We start from the raw sequence: 20,108 nt of genomic DNA, 5'->3' as shown, positions 1-20,108 counted from the left end.
AACTATTATAAACTACTAATAATGTTAAAAAGGACAATGTTTTCACTGTGAAAAACTGTTGCAGCTTATTAGTTGTTCTTGTTCAGAAAAACAAGTAACCTTTTGTACACTCAAAAAAAGGTCAAACATTTCACAAAACTTTGGTTTAATTACTACATAACTGAACAGCTCGTTTATTTTATACTGTGTAATAAATATATATATTTTATTAACATGTTTTAATGCAATTAGAGTTCATACATTGTGTTAAATTTAGAAATTTCCTTCTCTAGGCTATAAATTATAAAACACTAGTAACTTAACTGTAATCATCAGTGCTTGTGCCACAGACAGACAACATAAATTGTTCTTAAGTGTTTTTGTTTTGTTCACCTCTTGCATATGACCAGCGGACATGAACAATTTATTATCATACATGGCTAGGTAAATGTAAAGTTCAGTAAAGCACTCCGTTGCCGCTGTTGCAGGATTAGCTGATGTTTTCTTTGCACTGCCGTCTGTCTTTGAAGAGTGTTACCATGGTACACGGCAAGTTTCAATGCCTCAGGTTGCCGAGAGCTGCGTACGCAAGATGTGCTGCGCTGTCAGGCAAAAGCCAGACAAACAACGCTTTGACCTATCTGAAGGGTCAGTTCGTCTCAAGTGGTCCAATAATTGTTAAGTTGGTTGCTTGACCATTTTTAATTTTCCAAATTGTTATTTTTATTTTGAGTGATTACCTCTGTGTATTGGTATTGCAAATCCACCATTTTTTTATTTTTTATTTTACTTGGTTTAACTACGATGGCCATATTTCTGTCATCGCACACAGCAAATTTTGGTTATACAGCTGTTTACGGAAACCTCAATATCTCGGCTCAGGATGGTCCTAGCTCCTTAGAATAAAAACTGATCTCTAGAGTACATTACAATGTCCCAGGGTTGCTGTGGAGTTTTAAAATCAAATGTAAGACTTTAAGACCTTTTTCAAGACCTGAACAAATAAAATTAATACCGTATCCTCATAACAAATCAAACCAAAACAAAACAATCGCAAAATAAATCATGCGTCACAGACTCTTAAACAGGCAGGGGCACACATTCAACATGGCCTTAACATTGTTTATCAGTAAAACAGGGTAGGATATATGCAAGTTCAAAATACTCAAGACATGTTTTACACATACATATCACATTAAAATTGGTTTACATACCATTACATAAATAGATACAAATTAGAAGTCGACAAATATTGAATTTTGCTGAAACAATAATATGTTGAAAGAAAGCCTGTTAATCTGCCAATAGTTTTTTTTTTTGGAAGCCTATATTAAATGGTCTTTTCTTCCTGTGATGGGGAGGGCCAGACAGATGCTACAAGAGTCCAAACATAATTAAATTCCAGATGCACTTTATGGTTGGGGGGCAGATTTGATTAATAGCGTGGAACTTTTAACTTTAAAGGCACTTTCACTTTGAAATACACTGGGGACTCTTATTTTGAAATGTTTGCGCTTCACAGTTTCCAGCTGCTCATTTAAACAGATAAGGGATATAAAGTGGACACTCCTACTGTAATCTACAACATATTACAATATAAACAATTAAAAGTAAACGTTGTCATATTTCATCAACACTACATCATCATCATCAACAGTTGATCATTAGTGATCACTTGTCATAAATTTCCGATATGGCTTAATGATTGTTAAACTGCTCTGCAACACACACCCTCCCCAACCCCCCCACAACAGTGCCATGTTTTCACTCTGAAGGACGCAGCGCATGCACTTATATAATAAATCGTATTCTTTTGAAGTTTGATAATCACATTAGGTCTTTCAGCCTCCAAATTTATGACCTCTTTAAATGATAATTAAGACTTTTGTTGTATCATTTAAGATATTTAAGACTTTTTATGACCTTAAATTTTGGAAAACTGAATTTAAGGCATTTTAAGACTTAAGGATCCATGGGAACCCTGGGTACATGTACATATATAAACATTATGCACATTATTGTTCCTTAGACTTAGAACTAAAGTCCTAATGTATGCTCAAGATTGCTCAAAGTTCCACTTTTACGGTCAATTTATTATGGGAAGGGTTCTCAGTCTTAATTTTTTTTAGGGGGTACCTAGTTTAGTAGTGTGCATGCAGAACATTTCAGGTTTGAGACCTCTTGTTTGTTTTTTGTTTGTTTTTTTATGGGGGTGAGAAAGTGGTATTTTTTAAAATTCACTTCAATTTCGGGTTGAATATCTCTGGTGAGGGACCAGATAGGCACCTGAAATTTTCACAGAAATAAGTCCTCTATAGTAGAATTTTTGAGTTTGAGTTTCCACTGGTTACAGAGCTAGGGCTAGTAGAATTCTGGGGAAAAGCCTACTTTATTCATGCATTTTGAGAAATGAACAGATGTATAAGCGCAACAAATAACAAAAATGAACAGTAGTTTATGATTGACATACAATAGCTTATGCTTGTCAATGAGGTCTAAAATGTTACTATTATATATTAGCAATATATTGGCAACAGTGAAGCACGAACTATCACCGGATTCTTCAAAATTTCATAAACAAATGCATTTCGTTTTAAGTAAATTTAATGAACTATATTTGGAGTTTAAAAATCAGCACCCAGATTTAAAGATAGGGAGATCAAAATGTTGTAAAATGAGGCCAAAATTGTGTGCTGGCAGGAACATCTGGAACTCACACTGTCTCACATCAGAACATCAGGTTGATAGTTAAGTCAGCAAAGCTAAAAGTGGACTACAAGGACCAGCTGGAACTTCTAGTCTGTGACAAACAGTTGACTGCATGCTCAACAAGTGTGACCAATGTCCAGGTATAACGGCCTTACTGCAGATGCTTGAAGAGTCAGACAAAGATGACACACTTCCTAATAACATCACCTTTAAGCAGTGGGTTATGACTGACAGAGCAGATATGAACACTTTTGTTCTCCCTAAGGATGAATTCTCTGTTTCTCTGGCTGAGAAACTCAATGTGTTAAAGACACCATTGATTGAGGATATCAGCATGGAAAACTGTGATATATTTGTAAAATTCTTCCACCCACCTATATATGTGCATGTACCTTGTAATGTGCTCTAGAGATCAGTTTTTATTCCAAGGAACTAGGACCATCCTGAGCCGAGATATTGAGGTTTCCGTAAACAGCTGTATAACCAAAATATGTCGTGTGCCATGACACAAATATGGCCATCGTAGTTAAACCAAGTAAAATAAAAATAAAACACTGGTTGTTTTGCAATACCAATACATAGAGGTAATCACTCAAAATAAATTGGAAAATTAAAAATGGTCAAGCAACCAACTTTACAATTATTGGACCACTTGAGATGGACTGACCCTGAATAGAGCGCAATGCAACAGTCTGGTTCCGGAAGAAAAAAATCCTATTCATTTCCTTCATAGGTGAACTGACTTTTAATTATAAAGGATAAACCGTTAAAGGGATAGTTCACCCAAAAATGAAAATTCTCTCATCATTTACTCACCCTCATGCCATCCCAGATGTGTATGACCTTCTTTCTTCTGCTGAACACAAATTCAGCCAGACTGCCGTGGTTAAATCTATATCTTCAGAAGTGATATGATGGGTCTGGTCAAGAAACATATCAATATTTAAGTCATTTTTTTACTATCAATCTCCACGTTTAACCAACCCCAACCAGTAGATGGCTGAATGTGAAAGTCATTTCCACACCAAAATGTGGAAGTGAAAGTGTAGATTTTCAGTAAAAAAAGACTTAAATATTGATCTGTTTCTCACCCACATATATCATATCACTTCTGAAGACATGGATTTAACCAGTAGCGTCTTATGGATTACTTTTATGCTCCCTTTATGTCCCTTTTGGACATTCAAGGATTTGGTCACCATTCACTTGCACTGTGAGGATCAACAGAGCTGAAACATTCTTTTAAAAATCTTAGTGTTTTGAAGATCACAAAGTCATACACATCTGGGATGGCATGAATAATGAGAGAATTTCATTTTTGGGTGAACTCTCTCTTTAAAGACAGACCTACCATGAGCTCTGAGGTTTTTAAATCAATGACATAGACCGTATATAAAGATGGACGACATGACAGCTCCCCAAAATTGAGGCCAAAACATCTCGATATAGGTCATAAAACCCACCCCCTCCATGTTAGTAGATGGGATATGAATATATCAAAATACACATCAAATAACATTTTCCCAAAGATGGTTTCTGTCATTTTAGGTAGTTCTTAGAGGTCGACCGATATATCTGTTTTGCTGATTAATCGGCACCGCTAACAGATTTCTGGAACTATTGTTTATCGGCAAAAATCTACACAGCTAGTTTTTTCCCATTGCGTCCAGTGCTAGAGCAGCTGGGAAGGGTCCGCTGTTGTTATACAGTATGAGAGCGGCCTCTAGAGGCTAAATAAAAACTTAACTTCATTTCACTGATGCTTTGTGGTGTTTGTTTTGACACATGAAACTACACTCTGCATGGAGTGGAACACTTCAGATGCGGATGTAAAACAACAACGAAAAGGTGTGTATACAGTACACTACTGTACATGTTGTCATATCATTATAAAGTAATTAATTTGTTGACCAGATGCTGCATTAGTAGAGAACAGCAGTATGTTTGCAGACAAGGCTGAGAGGACGCTAACATCAAAGCTAACCTCAAGCGGTTAGAACAATGTGACAAAAATACACGCAAGTCCTACCCAAATGTTTAAATGTCACGATTGCTACCATCTATCACCATCTATTTGCATTAGTTTATAACCAGGTGGTCACGTTTATGCATTCGTTAGCCAGCTAAGTTGCATATTTAAAGCTAGTGATGTAAGAAGGCAAATATCTCATGCAGCCAAGAGAAACGTATAATCAAATCAGAAATGCATCTGATTTCAATAAAAAAAAAAAAAGTATCCTCACTGTAATACGATGACTTCAGATCAATCACATTCTTGTGCTAAAAAAGGCTAGACAGTGCAACAAATACAGTTTAACAGAAAGCAAGTGTCTCAATATGCTTTTAAAGTTCTTTTTAGACATCATCTAAAAAAACAGCGCTCCTGCACGAGACACTGAATTAACAAAAACAAAGGGAAACAGAGACGTTCATCAAGCACACGTTTACACAGAAAAACAAAGACGTTCTTCAAGCGCACGTTTACACAGAAAAACAAAGAGAAACAAAGACGTTCGTCAAGCGCACGTTTACACAGAAAAACAAAGACGTTCTTCAAGCGCACGTTTACACAGAAAAACAAAGAGAAACAAAGACGTTCGTCAAGCACACGTTTACACAGAAAAACAAAGAGAAACAAAGACGTTCGTCAAGCACACGTTTACACAGAAAAACAAATGGATTGTTGCAAAAGCGTTCGGTGTGAACAACCCCTTACAGTTGGTGGAGGTCTTTGGCTGTTGCGTTTTGCTCTCTTATAAGCGTTTCTCAGATTAAGCAATGAGTTGTTTCAATGCTTTGTCAGGAAAGATGTTCAACTTGGAAATGTGTCTCGAGATCCTCACGTTCAGTTCCAGTCTGTTGTGTTCCGTCTGATTGAACAGCCCCTGGCCTGGGCTCACAGTCTGAGCCGCTTCAGCACAGAGTTCAGCTGAATACCACTGCTATCTGTGAATGTTCCTAATCTACATACAACTGTACTGAATAAAAAAGAATGTGGTATTTCGCTGTTATTATGAAGCTTGAGTCTGGAGTAGTAGGAATCAGTGCAAGTGTAACACCATGTCTTTTGAAGCATCTTCCCCCCTCATTTTACTTTTGACTTAAACATTTGAGAATACGGACTAACTAAAACGTATTTATTTTATGCACATTAGTTGATTAGTCTATGCAATAACATAACGGTGCAGAATGGTTTATGTATTTATTGCACTCTCGTGTGGTCTAAAGAAACAACGTCATTTAAAAATCAGCTGACTTTAAAATTCAAATATTAGTTAATATATATTAACATTTATATATTTACTTCATTTAAAAAAGTACAATACATTTTCATGGTTCAGTCAGTACTGTTTATTTTTGTAATCTAGTTTAGCACTATTTTACTTTTGAGTGTTATTTTGTCATTCAGTATCTATTTTAAAAAATATCGGTTGATTAATTGGTTATCGGCAGGTACAGACCAACTTAGTTATTGTATCGTTAAAATCCACTATCGGTCGACCTCTAGTTCTTATCACGTTGATGTATTTTCAAGTGTTTATTTTTCTGATAAGTTTGGTTTTAATTAGTTATTTGATGCTATAAAAAAAGGGGTGTGACATGACTGACAGCTGTGATTGACAGTTTCTGAGTGAAGTAGCCCGCAGGTGCCTCCGCGACTTCTTTTCGGGAACATCAGGAGATGAAGTGTTAACTTTAACTTTTAACATTTAACTTTTAACTGTGATTGTCTGTTTCAAACTGACAAAATTTGTTGTCCTGCAATAAACTGTACTAACCGACCTAAGGGATCTGAGGGATCATTGCAGTTTTTTCGGTAAATTTAATTTGTGCTTTGTAAGCTAATCAGTAAATTACTGTTATTAGTTAGCTAGCTAAGACAAGCAGTCTAACGTTAGCTATGTGGAAAAAAAAGCAGGTGATCGTAGCTAGCAGTTACTAATTTTTTATTTTTTAGAAAATAATGTGGTAAAAATCTAAATTATACACTGTCTAAAGACATCGCGGCTCCATCCCATGATCACTACTGCGCAGACTCTGGCTCCAAATGACATCATCAGCGCATGATGGCAGCGCCCGTTTCCGGGATATTTTGGCTTCATTTTTGTATAGTGGGAAGAAATGAAGATGCATCGTCCATCTTTATATACTCTATGATCAATGGTATATGCTTTTGAAGCCATCCATCCACTTTATTTTAAAAATTTTACGTGTTTGAGTGGAATTCCTGCTAAAGAAACATATTATCCATAATATGAAACATACACTAACCACTGCCCTCTTCCATGACCAACTACAAATGACACAAATAAGTCGGTCTCCCTACACTCTTAAACTACTTATATATTTGAATACATCTGAAAATGTTGCAATGCATTGTAAATGCATTGTTTCTATACTTGTAATCAACATTAAATTAATAGTTTTATATTTCTTTTTTAATTTTTAATTTGATTACTTCATTTGCACAGCATGTTCATTCCCGCATGAAAGACGACAAGTACGAAGTCTGGCACCTTTGTCTTTTTGTCCGATTTACAAATACGTTTTTCCATCAGATCGAAGTTTGTAAAGTTTGTAATCACCTCGGAATGGGAAAAATACTTCCAGAACCAAGTTAAAAAAGTGGGTGGGCACAGTTACGCAAGGCCATTTTGCCAAACAAACAAGAATACATTTTCTTAATGCAAACATAGCAGACAAAGATTTGATAAGGGAAAGAGGAGAGTTTCACATGTCTCCAAATGGTTGTGATCTCCACGCTAGACGGGATATCACATGGTGCTACATTATCAAGTGGGAATGCAAAGTTTCAAAAGCTCTGCTATGCTTAATAGCGACTGGAGTGGGATTGTTGTGTATTGCCACAATACAGTATAATTTCCCTCCCCGCTCTGATGGAGCCACTTTACTCTGATGAAGAACAGGAGCACTGAACTGATTCTATGGCCACAGTTTGTGTTTCCATCCCCCTGCTCTCCTCTTTGTCCTCAATGACACACATCCCCCCCCCCCAAGAAAACAACAAGCCTGTAATTTCCGAAAGTTACCATTCAAGTTTCATCTATGTATTGTAATCAAAGATGATGTGAAAGGCTAAGATAAATACACGCCTTACTGGATGAGAGTAAACTAACTGCAAAGGTCTCAAGGTACAGGGAGGTTTTAACCTCGGTTTGAAATCCAAGTTCATTAATGCGGCATTAACAGCCAGTTACGGTAGTAGCAAAATCAATTACCTCAGCAAGTATTGATATGTCTCGCAGCCTGTTTACAATTTAATCTCCAACATGTCAGAGCCATTATTATCCTAATCACAACTCTCGCTCTTCTGCGCCTTTGTCTCTGGTTCATGTTTAAGGGAACAAAAAGGTCATAAGATTGAGCGCTCCCCAGGGCGAAGCCTGCCACTGCCGTAATTATTCCAGAGCAAGAGATGACAAATGAAGTGGATCAAATCAAAGGTGTCAGTAGCCCTTATGATGACACTAACCCAGTCGCACAGGTTAAAACAGAGGTCAACCTAAAAAGAAAAACTAGTTAATGCCTCCCTGCAATAATTACCTGTGAAACCTCTAAGTGACAAACTGTTGTGGAGAGGCTGGTCATAATTCTAGCCCCCTCTCTCTCTAGCTGCCTCACTACAATAATGTGAAGCAACTCCATACCTACATCCATTCTATTGAGGAGTCATTCCACCGCAATAGATAAAACAAAAAAACAACCCAGTGACGTCTCCATTCCTCAAATTGCATCCAATCACAATAGTGCCACACAATATCCTCAAGAGAAGAAAGAGCGTATCAACGAGGAGATTGTCAGCAAACTCACCATTTGTATCTCGGCCAGTAATCGTTGAGGAATGGAGCCTGTTGCATTATTTAACTGGCTAATGTATAATTCAGAGCCAATAGCAGATTTAATGCATAAATAAAGCTGTGATACACTTGCTTTAAATGTTTACTCACCAAAATAGTATCTGAAAGCACAAGCACGTCAGTACGATGCCTTTGAAAGTTTCAAATCGGTCACTCATATTTTGTTTTTCATCTTAGTGACTCATACTAAAAGTGTAAATGGTTTGAGGTGGCGAGACTCACAACCTTTTTTTTTTTTCACCTCAAAGAACATTAACTGAGAACAAAATTAGACACTCAGATGTCCAAGAACAAGGACTCAATTGCTTATTTCAAAACACAGGATGGCGGGCATGAGCTAGCATGTTTCTCCTTGACAAACACAAACACGATTAGGAGATGTGGTGGAAGTCCATGTTCAACTACATTTGGCAATAGTTAGGAAGTTAATCGTTTGTTTCTTAACTATTCTAATGATATGATAATATTTTGACTGAAAATAGGTGCCATTTTGAAAACAAGTCTGATTGTTTATTGCTCTCATTGCAGTAGTTTTCAAAACACAGCATGTCAAACTGCAGATAAAAGAATTATAAATACAAAACAATGATACAGAATTCTTGCAAAATGATTTCTGCTGATTCAGAGAACTGATCAAACATGTCACCCAAAATTCCCTACATGACAAGCTATTGACCCCTGTGCTGAGGTTGGCCTGGTAACAGAAACATCTGCTGTGTGGTGACTCTAGGTTTGTGATAAAGATATACACATTACAGTTGAAATACTGTCTAACAAAAATACCTTGCAGGGAAAGCAAGTCAAAAACAAACACAACTAACAAGACAAACTACCTAATCTGTTTTTTTGGAATGCCCAATTCCCAATGCGCTCCAAATCCTCGTGGTGGCGTAATGACTCGCCTCAATCCTGGTGGCGGAGGATGAATCTCAGTTGCTTCCGCGTCTGAGACGTCAAACCACGCATCATATCACATGGCTTGAGCGCATTACCACGGAGACATAGCGCGCGTGAAGGCTTCACGCTATTCTCCGCGGCATCCACGCACAACACACCACGCGCCCCACCGAGAGCGAGAACCATATTATAGCGACCACGAGGAGCTTACCCCATGTGACTCTACCCTCCCTAGCAACCGGGCCAATTTGATTGCTTAGGAGACCTGGCTGGAGACACTCAGCATGCCCTGGATTCGAACTCACGACTCCAGGGGTGGTGATCAGCGTCTTTACTCGCTGAGCTACCCAAGCCCCCAATCTACCTAATCGTAATTATTTATCCTCCTTTGATCTGCCTGTGCTTAAAAAAAAATACTGTATGTACCATGCCTGGAAGACAGGCTGGTTATCAAATTGACAAATTATTTTCAAAACAACTCACTATACTTTCAACAAGAACAATCCCACTAAAGCAACTGCAAGTACATTTTCACAAGGACACGATAGTCATAATGGAGGACAGAAAATCTCCAGCTCATGGATCACCCATATGGCTTGAACCTATAGCGTCTGGGTTGCCAGACCAAAGCTTTAACCTCTACTTTTCCTCCACTCCCAATATGCACTTCAAATTTTCACTGGTTCCTTTCTACACTGATGCAAGATCAGAGCTCCTTGGTTCAAAATAAAAAACATCCTTCAGCCAAGCATAAACATCAGACATAATATCAGAGCCTCTGTTTTCTTGTCTTAAAGGCACAGAGCGCAGACATCTGTGACACTTTCCAACTAGGCACCACTGGGACGTCATGGCATGCAAGTGGCCCTACACTTAAGTTCTCACAGGTTCACACCTCGGCCACCCTGTCAGCTGCAGTGCGATGTTCCAGCCCTGAAACAATCCGAAGGTATATGATGTTGAGGGATAGTGCCCAAAACATTGTCAAACAAATTCCTTATCCAGGACACTGAAATAACAACCTTTGGAGGGTTGTATGGCTCTGGTTTCTAAACTTGTGATCTGCATTTTTTATAAAACCAGTCAACCAAACAAGGCTGCATAATTGTCCTAATATGGCTTATTATTACGTACTGTTATCCTCATAATCTCAAACTTTAACTTTTCTCTTTGGCATACATATTTCTTAAGGTACAGTAATTACTGTAAGTCACAAACACTTCCATTTAAACATCCTGCATTCAAGTACCTGATAATGAAACTATTTTTACACTAGAATATTACTCTTCCTGATAAAGTGCTACTTCTAGCAGCTAAAGCCCAAAGTATATTTCGTTCAGACTTAAATGAAAGGCGTCTGCGTACAGGACGTATGATGCAAATGTCATCTTAAGCATAGTGCTTGAGCACTGAATGCGTGCAGCCCATTTTTCTAACCACATGTACTCTGAACACGCAATATGCGCATGCACCTGGAATTATTTGCACTAATTAGTGGATCCACAAGGTGACAACACTCACATTTGAGCCATTGCAGTCACAAAGAAGCAATGATAAAACTTATGACAAATAAGGTGCAGAACAAGCAATAGAACCAAACAGAAACTGTCCTGAAAAAGTATGTGAATTTTTAATAATTTGTTTGTCTAGATTATTATAAATAACAATAAATTCACATATAAAAATTTTAAATTTTATCAATTAATATCATTTCTTGAAAATGTATATATAATAATGCTATGAGCTGTCGATGTTTGAAATAATGTGCACAATTTACAAGTAATAACATTAAGTTTACATTCATATAACAAGCGCTATCATGGTATTGTGACTTTAACAGTTTAACGTGCATCTCACAGACTCGCACAGGTTTTTTTTCGTTTATTAACGAGAGAGAAGTCTCGTTTTTTTTAGCGCATCCATGTTATTTGTGATAAAAATTCATATTTCTTTGTACTTTATCTGACTGTAAAGAACAGGACGGATATTAAAAGACACACTATTCAATGAAAATGGAGTGTGGGACACACATTACATGGAAGAAATATTCTATTTTAATCTCAAGCACTTTAACAAATCAAGGCGATTTTCCAGGTATTCCAGTACTGAAATTTCTAAAAGCTAAATTCAGGCACGTTAAGCACTTCAAGGACCCTGTGTTAAGTGCAGTAGGGGGTAAAATCAAGCAATAGAGAGATTATGATGTTTGATGGGTCATTTCATTTATGATCACACGGACAGGAAATAATGTCTCAAATTTCGAAATATCGAGTTTTGCCTTGATAGTTTTTTTTTTTAGTTCACAATATATCGAAATTTGATATCGTCCCATCCCAGAGTCAAATGAAGTATACTTTGAACGGCTAGCATTCGATTGTATGCAGATGCCAAGCGTTTACGTCAAAAGTGTGAACAACAGGTTATTTGAGCACAGAGAGATTTATCCAGATCCATCAAAGGCATCATTATTCAACAACAATAGGCCTAGTTTGTTCAGAATAATATGAATTTTGTGTCACAAAAAGACAACTCACTTACTAAAAAAAAAGAAATCAAGTCAAAATCACTTGCCTGTGAACAGCTTATCTAGCTGAAAGTAGGCTAATATGTTTTTGCCTCAAAAACTGATTGTTCCATTACTAAATGAAACCTACTGTAAATTAACAATTCTTCAGAAGGAAAATCAACACTGCATACAAATGACCTGTCTTGGCTTATTATGTCTCCGGCAATCCACTCTCAAAGGTGCACTCAGAATTTTTTTGAAGTATGTCAACATGTCTTACACTGGCACCTAGTGGCCTGAATGTTGCTTCATTCAAACAGTAGTTTTCAGTTACCAATGCCATTGTAGAAATTCACTATGCACAGTAAACCAGGATTAATTTAATTTATGAATGAAAGTGTCCAATAACAGGGCAGTTACTGAGATTAAGCAAGTAGTATTCAGCTGGTCATGTGATGCTAACATAGCTGCCCCCATGAGGTGCCCCTGCTTCATGTAGATTAAAACAGCTTTTATAAGGTTACTGATATGACTGAACTCAACATACATGAGTAGTCATGATTTTATATATGTTTCCAAGTTACTATTCATTTCTTGAGAAGTCAAACTTTTTAAACGAGAAAAAAAAAATATTTGCTGAGTGCACATTTAATGACTGTTTCAACATTCCTTTACTAACATTGTGCAGTGTGACTGTAATATAGCCATTACTACACTGCAGTCAGAAATTAGATTTTGCTTTCCAGTGTCATACCTACAGCTGAAGTCAGACGTTTACATACACTTAGGTTGAAGTCATTAAAAAAAAAAATTTAACCACTCCACAGATTTCATATTAGCAAACTATAGTTTTGGCAAGTTGTTTTGGACATCTACTTTGTGCATGACACGAGTACTTTTTCCAACAGTTGTTTACAGACAGATTGTTTCACTTTTAACTGACTATATCACAATTCCAGTGGGTCAGAAGTTACATACACTAAGTTAACTGTGTTTTTAAGCAGCTTGGAAAATTCCAGAAAATTATATCAAGCCTTCAGGCAATTAGCCAATTTGCTTCTGATAGGGTAATTGGCTAATTGGAGTCAATTGGAGGTGTACCAGTATTTTAAGGCCTACCTTCAAACTAAGTGCTTCTTTCTTGACATCATGGGAAAATCAAAAGAAATCAGTCAAGACCTCAGAAAAAAAAATGGTGGACCTCCACAAGTCTGGTTCATCCTTGGGATCAATTTCCAAATGCCTGAAGGCATCACATTCTGTACAAACAATAGTACGCAAGTATAAACACCATAGGACCACGCAGCCATCATATTGCTCAGGAAGGAGATGCATTCTGTCTCCTAAAGATGAACATAGTTTGGTGTGAAAAAGTGCAAATCAATCCCAGAACAACAGCAATAGGACCTTGTGAAGATGCTGGAGGAAACAGCTAGACAGGTATCTATATCCACAGTAAAACGAGTCCTATATCAACATAGCCTGACAGGCTGCTCAGCAAGGAAGAAGCCAATGCTCCAAAACCGCAATAAAAAAGCCAGACCACAGTTTGCAAGTGCACATGGGGACAAAGATCTTACTTTTTGGAGAAATGTCCTCTGGTCTGATGAAACAAGAAATTAACTGTTTGGCCATAATGACCATCGTTATGTTTGGAGGAAAAAGGGCGAGGCTTGCAAGCCAAAAGTACACCATCCCAACCGTGAAGCATGGGGGTGGCAGCATCATGTTGTGGGGGTGCTTTGCTGCAAGAGGGACTGGTGCACTTCACAAAACAGATGGCATCATGAGGAAGGAAATTTATGTGGATATATTGAAGCAACATCTCAAGACATCAGCCAGGAAGTTAAAGCTCGGTCGCAAATGGGTCTTCCAAATGGACAATGACCCCAAGCATACCTCCAAATTTGTGGCAAAATGGCTTAAGGACAACAAAGTCAAGGTATTGGAGTGGCCATCACAAAGCCCTGACCTCAAACCAATAGAAAACGTGTGGGCAGAACTGAAAAAGCATGTGCGAGCAAGGAGGCCTTCAAACCTGACTCATTCCAGCAACTTATTGTGAGAAGCTTGTGGAAGGCTAGGTTACTTAAGCCGTCCCTAGAAAATGGGTTGGGATTTGAGGTTCAGGGCATTGGACATCTCCCTACAGTCAAGGCATGTAAAGGCCAAAATGAAGCATTGTTTCTATTGTCCCACAAATTTGGAACCGATCGGAGTAACAAAGACTCCAACCCAACACACGTTTTCAAGATGAAAACACTTGAGAGAGGACTGCAGTTTCATGTTTACGAACATCAAAAGTGTTCCAAGAGTGTTTCTCTACATGAAAAGCTCAATGACAAAGTGAATACTAGTGAGGGTGTGCAGACTAAACAGCATAAAGACTCCATTTGACATCCCTAACAGAGCAGGAAAACAGTGGGGACTGTGGGACCCCCAACATCACTTTATGACCATGTGCTGAATTTACAGGTCCAGATGTCCCCTCTCACTTAACATATGCAAGACATCTCGAGCAAGGGCTCAGCTGCTTTAGGGCTTATTAAAAAAATATCAGTTTCAATTATACCCATTAACTTCTCGCGCTCCTCAGGTTTACATTTATTTGACATCAACAAGCCTCCTTGCCGCCAAGATATATGTTTACTGCAAAACTCGACCAATTCGACTCTGAAGGTAAGCTATGCTTAACGGCAAAGTGTTTATCAGGTTAAAATCATCAGTAACAATCAACCATATTCTAGCAGGAACAGAAAAAAATATAATAAGGATTTTAAAACAATTACGACAAAGAGAATGTTGCTGAAACACCATACTGTGTACCCGCGAAGCCTGAGGACTGAGTCGAACAAAGACGAGCCTATTACTACACCGATATCAATCTGCTCTTAGTACTTGCTGCTGTTGAAGCATTCAGACGACTCAGCTGCTTGGGCTGTTTATAGTTTGACAGTGTCAGTTCTCTTTGTCACCAGGGCAATGAGCAGGCGCCTGTGGTTACTGTATCTATTATCAAGGGGAAAGTGCCAACACATTCTTGTAAACAAAGGAGAGTCTACCTACAAGTTCGCCGAGACCTGAAAACGCTTAAGGCAACCATTCGTAATGAATGAGAGCAGTTCTCAAATATCTTTTAGAAACAAATTTGTATGAATAAGCTTTTAGTCAATCACGCATACATCTGCTAATAACATGTCTCGGCGAAATGTTTCATTGGGTTTGATTGCAATAACCGTGACATTCTGCGACAATACAATAATGCAACAGGAAGCTCAAACATGACAATAATTACCTCTACCCTTTCTCCAACTCATTAAACATAACATTACTCTGTCTTGCCCCACAGAACTGACCAGGGCACCATTAAGGCCTCTTCCAGCAGACAGGAGAGATATGCGGCGTAATAACAGCCAGTTCCATCATGCAAGCAGATTAAATAACATCCCTGCCCAAGCCCTGTCAAACATTTAGCAGCCACCGCACACACCAACTGATCCGCTACAACACACTCTATGAAGAAGCCCCTCCGTCAGCCCTGCCACGCTGCCTTTGATCCAGCTATCGCCCGTTTGATGCTTTTAAGGTGGGGGATCACACACAGGCAAATCTGTGTGCAGAATGCTTAAGATATGTTCCCTGACAAAAATGTATTTGATTGCCTGCATGGATAATTAAATTAAATGCAAAAGACAAACACAGGTGTTTTTCTTTTCTTGGTAGGCACTTCTGTGAAAACACACAGGCTAAATGTTATTGTGCGCTTAGGCATTAAACATTTAGTAGTCGTCATTCTCAGCTGCTCAAGCAAAGAGCCAAGCAGTTGTTAAGGGAGAAGGATGACACCGTTAATCATACACCCACACACTGCAAATGAAGGCCCGGCACCCAGATGTATCATAACGAGAACATTAAAACATACAGCGCTCGCTGTTAGCGTTAGCTAGGTGTCATTTAAAAAGAGAGACACCAGAGATGGAGCTCAGACAAGGACATTTGGAAACAACAAACACTACTTTATTTTGAAACTTATATCCTTATCAATATAGGCAACGCTTTATTACTTCATTAAAGGTTTAGGAGTACACACAACTTAAAATGTGGAAGATTTCAATTAACAGGCAAAGAGTAGGCTGTATTCACAAATTAAACCTGCAGTCCATGCATTTTAAAGTAATCTAGCTCAAACTGCCTTCCCTGAGTGTAACAAAAGACAATGAAAACATGCAGTTCCTCTCTGTAGTCTTTAGTTCCTCTGCAGGAGATGCTTCACTAAATGTTAGATTTCTTTCACCTCAGGCTACCCTCAAAGCCATGGCATGTGTTCTAAAAGCTTTTCTTCTCGCTCCATTTTCTAGGAACCAAAAGATTAGGACAGATAATTTGTACAAAATTATGATTACAGATTACTAATGTCAATATTTCCACTGACTGGGCAATTCATTTTTTAGCAGCATTAATCCAAATCCTTGTGATTAAACAGAGTCTTTGATCGAGGATTTTCGGATATCAGTTCAAGCAACCTTCGAACACTACTTGTAGATCTGTTTACAGAATGCGATCAACTGATTCCAAGCTTTTGAATCGCAAATTACCATCTTGTTGCATTGGATTAAATGATAAACAAATGGAAAAGAAAAACATACCAGTGCTGGGGGATGGGCTGACCACTTTGGCCACAAAGAGTGAGGCCTTTCTAATACAAACAGCTGCATCTCTTACTAGTGCAAAGTTACAAAAATCTGTTATGGCTCCCTTGAAAGGCTACAACTTGGGAAATGAGCATATTCAAGAGTCACATGAAATTAAAGTATGACCAATAAACCAAAGAGGGAATACAAGATGCTTCCTTCACATGCACAGCATGGAGAACAAAATCAGATAAGCGAGCATGTGAAACGAAAACTGTTTCAGACAAGTCTTTTCAACCACCTCCCATCTACCCCCCACATAACAGCCCAGCTCCTTTGGTCTTTACCACCACTGACATGACTAACGGCCTGAACAACCATATTTGTTACCATCATGGGCCGTGGTTCATGCGCTCCAGTTAACAAAAGGCAAGTTGGTCTGACTTGGCAGTCCCATAGCAGACTACAACTGGTCAGGCAAGTCTACCAAAACCTCTCCCCTGCTCCCAGGGTTTTTAGTAAACAAAAGCTTATAACTCATCACTTCCAATCTGTGAAGAATATAAACAGAGGGTTGGTGGAGGAAGGGGGGGGGGGGTATTGTAGATAAACTGCCGAGATTGTGTTGTAGATAACTTTGCAATCTTGTAAATAAACAGTGTGCTTAATGTATTGATGATCTTCAGCAGCAATAGCACCTCCAACTCTAAAAGCACCATTTATGCAGTTTTCCAAGCATGAATAATTCACCTAATGCATTTGAGTTCTTCACTCAATAAAAAGAAAATGGAAACACATGGAAGAACTTAAAGTTGAAACAGCTGAAAATGCATCAGGAGCAAAAACAACAAAGCATCCAACTTGGAAAGCTACTTACTAGAAGTCGTAAAGCATCCTTAAGAGATTACACACTGCTCGTCTCTTTCTGCAGCATTTAAAAGTGAAACATGCAATAAAGAAAGGTTGCTTTCAGCTTGTTAGCCCGTAGCAACTGCCAACATTCCATCTTTATCCCCCATTTACCTTCCCACCCACCCAAGCTTTCTAAACTCCCTCAATCTTTTTCTCCTTTCCCCCCCCAAACACAGCCAATGTTGCCAAGGCACTACTCACCCGCCAGTATGATGATCTAAGTTCCAATCGGGCTGCTGCAAACAACTTCAAAACACAATTTTACGTCTGTTCCCTTCGAACTGACCCTGCCGAACTTCTCGGCCTGGGCCAAAATCCAAGAACCCGAGGTCTGAACAATCACGCGTATACTTTATCCAGAGCGCGCCGATGTCCATGCAGAGGAGAAACGAGGCAAATGCCTCAACAAAAGACGACCTCGCTTTACTAATTTATTCGCATTCACACCGCCCCGGGGACTCTTTTCTGAACGCACGCGGTTCCCCCTCCTTCAGCCGTGTGACAACTCCGAAAGCTTTTGACGCTCTCGGAGAAGTAAAGCTTGATACAGTGCGGTAGTTTGTGTGGAGGGTAGGAAATCAGTGAGTTCGCCGTTTACAGACTCCGCTTCCTTTTTCACACTCGCGCGCGCGCGCGCTCACACTCACGCTCTCTCTCTCTCTTCTCCTCGCGCTTTCTTTCATATGCACACACACCACGTTCAATTTCAATTCAATTCTTTATCTCTTTCTGTATAACCCCCCCCTCCTCCTCTTCAGCTGTTCAACAGACGCATCCACATGGCTGACCTAGTCTTTCTTTATCCAGACACTAGTGAAGGATAATTACCCCCTTCCTCACCACACACACACACACACACACACACACACACACACACACACACACACACACACACACACACACACACGCCACTTCAAAAAGCGAACAAAACAAAAACATGGACTGGATTCTAGTGATTGTCGGCGACAAATGAGCGGGCGGGAATCGTGATTGATCGTTAACCGTGGGGATATAGCTGGTCGGTAAAGGAACTGCATCGCTAAGCAAGATGTTGAATCCACATTCACGTGGCTGCTGTAAGGAATATTAATGCCTATACTGACAAATCCACGTCCACCCTTAGAGATAACAACAAATAGCCTACAATAAGAAACCCCGCTAAATATTAAGAACCTACCGTTTACATTAAGCAGATTCCCACTATTGATTTTTGTCCAATAATGAACGTCTAGTTTTAATTGCTCTGCTTCGCTGTATAAAAAAAGCCAAATGATTGGGGACTGAGAACAAAACAACCAGTGAAAATTACACATACATTGTGCGTTGGTGCTGTGGGGTTTCGCTCTCATTTGCATATTCACATAATTAATTACTCGGTTTCCCCCATGGACATGGCAGAACCATGTATTCACACTTGTGCGTTTCAAAAAAGATTGTTGCTGTTTAAACCCTTTAATGTATACCTCGGGTCTTTAGTGACCCTGGACCTCATTCCACTCCCTGTACAAGACAATATCTGGACATTTTATAGATCCATTTGTGATAGATATACGTACCGGGTCGGCAAAGTCCAGAGTATGCAATAATGTTTGGTGAAACACCCATTCATTTAAGGGTTAAATATAAAAACGGACTATGTTTGTGTACAGAATTGAAAAAATACATAACTTTGAGAATCTAACAACATTAAAGCATTGTAAAGATTGACTAATAAAATGAAATAACTCTCTTGCTCCTGTCAAAATCTACTATACCAACACTAAAAGATAGTGTAATAATGAAATTCTCCTCTCTGACCAACATCAATGTTGTATTTGCAGAGGCATCTAAGATCAATAGGAACTGAGTTTGGTGTACTGCGGTGCGGGCCTTTTATTTCCTGCAAACCATGTAGCCTGTCAGCTTTTCAAAAGGAGGAGGTGTCCCTGGTGATCCCAGTGCTGGCAAACGCTTCTCAGCTCCAGGGGAGCCGGAGACAGCGTGACTTCTGTTACTCCTGACAATCCTTAGCTCTGCCATGCTCCCACAAATACACACACTCACACCCCAGCAGGCTACCTCCTCCCCTTCTGGAAAGCATTTGAGCTTCACATTCAGGCATATTTATTACGTTTACTCAAGTGCATCCATATTTATCTCCTCGAGCCGCCCTGATAGCACTTACAATGTGCCCAACAGGAAACCTGAGTCACTTGCTTATGCGAGATCCTCACTGTGCAAGGGTAAGATATTTTGAGAATGCCATTTTTAAAGAGATGCCAATCTCTGCTATAAGCCAATGGGAGATTAGCTAGTGGCTCGTGAGAAAAATACACAACAATGCATTTGACATTGTGTGGCAGACTGTTAATTACTGCTGAGAAATGAATCAGGGTGGAAGGTGCATGTAGACAGTGTTTGTTCACAAACAAACATTGCTTCTGGATGACTGACATTCATTATTGAAATGGAAAACCAAACGCACAAACACATTCAACTGTTATTTCACAAAATGCAGTGGTAACATATTCAAAGCATCCTGATGTCTCTAATAAATTTGAAACTAAAGCATGCTGTAAAATGCTTAGTATTTGGACAGATTTATCGAGCAGCACG

At 38.9% G+C, this 20,108-nt stretch overlaps 1 protein-coding gene across 1 annotated transcript in view; it reads right to left on the bottom strand.

Annotated features, from left to right (window-relative positions):
• LOC127418987 (arginine-glutamic acid dipeptide repeats protein-like) overlaps nt 1-18,320 on the bottom strand; it is a 173,106-nt gene extending 154,786 nt beyond the window's left edge. The window contains 1 exon segment of the mRNA XM_051659975.1: nt 17,715-18,320. The gene's annotated coding sequence lies outside the window, so the exon portion shown is untranslated.
• Nucleotides 18,321-20,108: the final 1,788 nt, after the last annotated feature.

Source organism: Myxocyprinus asiaticus, chromosome 28 (genome assembly GCF_019703515.2).
Source record: "Myxocyprinus asiaticus isolate MX2 ecotype Aquarium Trade chromosome 28, UBuf_Myxa_2, whole genome shotgun sequence".
Classification (NCBI taxonomy): domain Eukaryota; kingdom Metazoa; phylum Chordata; class Actinopteri; order Cypriniformes; family Catostomidae; genus Myxocyprinus; species Myxocyprinus asiaticus.
The sequence above is the reverse complement of the archived record's forward strand: the minus strand, read 5'-3'. Positions and strand labels throughout refer to the sequence as shown.